We start from the raw sequence: 3677 nt of genomic DNA, 5'->3' as shown, positions 1-3677 counted from the left end.
AAAATTCAATCAAAAACAACAAAAAGCACATGCAATGAACGAAATTATCATGTTGCAGAGACGTTATGCAGGCACTTATCCGTTATATTTTGCACCAAACTTACACGGTCAAAGTAAACCATTTGGACACATAAGATCTAGTATCACCTAAACCAACAAATGTACGCTTATCATGCCAGGATATTGCTCCTTTTATGAATATGCGCTTACGTTAACAAGTTCCTAACAATTAGGCGCCAGTCAGTTGTTTTTATTGTACTTTACGAACAGAGCACAATAGACTATAAGCAATCAATATTAAAATAACGTCACCCATACGGTAGCCATTAGTATTATCGTATTTTTTAAAGAATGAAATTCTCATTAAATACTTGATATTGGATTGCATAGAGACTAGGCATGCTCTAATGTCAAATGTGGCACTCGTACAGCTAATTGTCTACAGGCGAAATATAAGAATCATGGTAGTCCCATTATTCGTAAGAAAGTCTTTCAGTTTCAAAGCTCTAACCATTCAGCTCTCTCGTAGAACAACGCAATGCTGTACGCAAGCACAAAACATTGTGCATTGTAACGTGACCAAACATCTTTGCATGAACACTTTCTGAGCATGGACGATCAGCCAGAACAACGTCACAATTTTCATACAGCGAAGGATATATTCTGGGGCAAGCAAAAGGCGAGTTTCTAGGAAGCGTGAGCAGGTGCTGAGTGGTCTTTGGTGTCCTGTATCCACTTACATCCATATCCAAATTCCTCTGGAGTCCAACAGAGAGAGGGAATGTTTTCCTGACGGTGTATCGCAAGAATGGCTTGGTAGTGTGCACGTTTACACAATATTTAAGACATTCTTTCTGTGTGTTTCAGACAGTCCGTAGGTGAGCTAGTGAATCATAGTTTTGGCGAGACGAGGTGACCGCCCTGGCCATTGTTTAGCAGCCAAAAGCTGGACTGCGACACCTGTGACATGATCCACGAGACATTTCTGCTATTCCAGTAGCAGAGCTGATACGGAATGTTGTGGCAATGGTTGTAAGACCATGCCGCGGAAGTTCCGAGGCCAGTTACGGTCACAACCCTAAAGAGGACAATCTGAATAAACAGTTTCTTTAAACCCATTCCGAAAAGTAGTGGCAACCGTGTCGCACCTGAAAAGGGCGTGCAAGCTTTGAAGGAGATTTTTAGGCGAATCCATCTGTGTTTTTTGCTTGTTCTCACCGAAATTGTCAATCAACGGTCCTACCTTATCACCTGGTGAATTCCACTGATGAACTGACTTTATGTGTCACTTCGAATCATAATAGTAGCACTAGTATCAGGACAAAACACAATCTCAGTGTCATCAAGACAATCACTGATCAGATGGATTTCCTCTTCCTACCTGATGACCGCAATACCCTATGGGCATGGTTTATTTGAAAATGATGGCTAGTTCAGTTCGAATCGAAACAAACATGACCTGCAGTTAACTGGTGTACTTGTATGACTCTTTGACCACTGTAAGTTGTGGTGCAAAATATGCGCACGCAATCTTAGGACTAAAGCGACTCTTTGACTTTCCCCATTGTCAATTCGTGGAGTGAGCAAAGGGATTGATCTCTAGATCGACCAGAAATTCTGATTTACTAGTAAGCGTATCAATTGTTGGGTAATAAAAACAGCTATTAGGCAACATCACTTAGTCTTTACTTTTGTTAATGAGGTTGTCACCGGTCAACAATTCCACCTATTTGATCATGGTGGTTTAAAATGACAGCAGGTGCATGACTGCCTTGAACAAAATTTAGGGTTAAATGAAGCACCATTAGAAGCCTGTTCTTGGCCAAGGCCGGGTGCTAAAAGCAAATATTCAAGATTCGTCGAGGACGGTCAAAAATTGCTAGACCTTTTAAACAATTTAGTGAGCCTCAATTATTCAGACTAATCATTAGATAAAGAGCTCTAAATGACCGAAACATTTGAGTGGTCAACCATGATCCATTAGCTTTAACAACAACAATCTAGTGAAGACTTTTTGTTTTCCCCACACCCTGAATTTTCGCCAATTTTTGCAGTTGAACGCTTCTGCACACAAACAGGGTTACTTACAGAAAATTGCTCAAGGTGACGGGTGGTCATTCCAACGTAAAAAGTGAAGACCAACACCTAGTCTACAAGAATCAGCAAAGAAAAAAACTTTAACTCTCAGTGCAGGGTTCCGCCCAAAATCAGGGTTTGGCTCCCGGGGCCTTCATGGGGGTGTTTAACCGTAATTTCCCCCGAAACTATAAAACCCACTCTCTTGCTAATATAAAAACTGTAATAAAACAAAACTTGCCCCCAAGGACCGCCATTACAAAATATACGCTACTCACATTATTCACTCACATTATTTAATATGACATGAATATATTCAATAACCGCATCGACTTACTACAGGATTGGATCCGGGCTTTGCACTTCGCTGTTAATTCATCGACGCACGCGTCGGAGAACAGATTCTCTTGGTTATTTCTGCACTCGCGCACGTAGTACTTGCACATGTTGATGATCTTAGTTTTGCGAACTTCTTCGGAATCGTCTTTTGTCGCGCGGATAGCACTGCAGCTTGGTGGGCTCGCTGGCAGCTGCTGCAGAGCTGTACGCAAGGAACGCAACGATGTCATTGTAAAATGTACTGTTGTGTGTTGCTTAGATAACGTTAGAGAAATATATATATACTTTATGGTAGGGAGCAAGGTGATAAAACTTTTTCGAACTTTCAAAACTACCTCTTGTGAAGTATGTAATGCGTATAGAGAGCATAATTGCCAAACACTAATTTCGATAGCAGCTCGCGATGTCAATCATTATGGGGCAATCACTTATAGTCTATCAGTGACAAAACGAATGAAATAAACAGGCAAAGTGAAAATAACGGTTCTTTGACACGTTCTTTTAAAATTAACAAGATAGCTTTTCTGGTTTTGCTTAACAATAAAGAGGTGAAGGTTATTTTTTAATTATTTTTAGATTTTGAGAGTAGTCTGTTGATGGCATCTGTCGACGACGACTGTCGCACGAGTGGCGGGGAAACGAGACCACATCATAAGATCTTACCACAGCTGCGGATGGCTGCCTTGCAACTGGCCTGAACCTGTGTGGCGCACTCTTCGCTAAACTCCTCGCCACTCTGGCATTGGCGTCGGTAGTACCCGCACAACTCTCCAAGAACCCTTGGACCGTTGACCTTGTCGGCTACAGCGCGGTCAATCTCTGCGCAGGTAGGAGCACGGCTGGGCAGGGCGTCTAGCACTGCAACGACGCGGCCAGGTACGCTCGTTACAGTGATGATGGTGACAAGGTAAACAGGGACATCTATTATCAGCGAATACTCACGGGAGACCGTAGCGTCAACAACGAATACAAAAGCGGGCTACCCACGGGAAAAGGGGACGCCAGTAACGCATACAGGTGAATACGGGATAGATACGGATGAAGAAGCATTAACAACGCGTACATGCGAATACGGGATAACTACGGGAGAGGAAGCGTGAACGACGCGTACATGCGAATACGGGATAACTACGGGAGAGGAAGCGTGAACGACGCGTACATGCGAATACGGGATAACTACGGGAGAGGAAGCGTGAACGACGCGTACATGTGAATACGGGATAACTACGGGAGAGGAAGCGTTAACGACGCGGAGGAAGCGT

The 3677-nt window shown here is 43.1% G+C and overlaps 1 protein-coding gene across 1 annotated transcript in view; it reads right to left on the bottom strand.

Moving 5' to 3' along the window:
- LOC106821662 overlaps positions 1 to 3677 on the bottom strand; it is a gene marked incomplete at its 3' end in the record, with an annotated part of 9127 nt that overhangs the window by 852 nt on the left and 4598 nt on the right.

The sequence above is a fragment of the Priapulus caudatus genome, unplaced genomic scaffold (genome assembly GCF_000485595.1).
Source record: "Priapulus caudatus unplaced genomic scaffold, Priapulus_caudatus-5.0.1 Scaffold81, whole genome shotgun sequence".
Lineage (NCBI taxonomy): Eukaryota > Metazoa > Priapulida > Priapulimorpha > Priapulimorphida > Priapulidae > Priapulus > Priapulus caudatus.
Note: the sequence above shows the minus strand (reverse complement) of the source record. Positions and strands in the feature narration are given on the sequence as shown.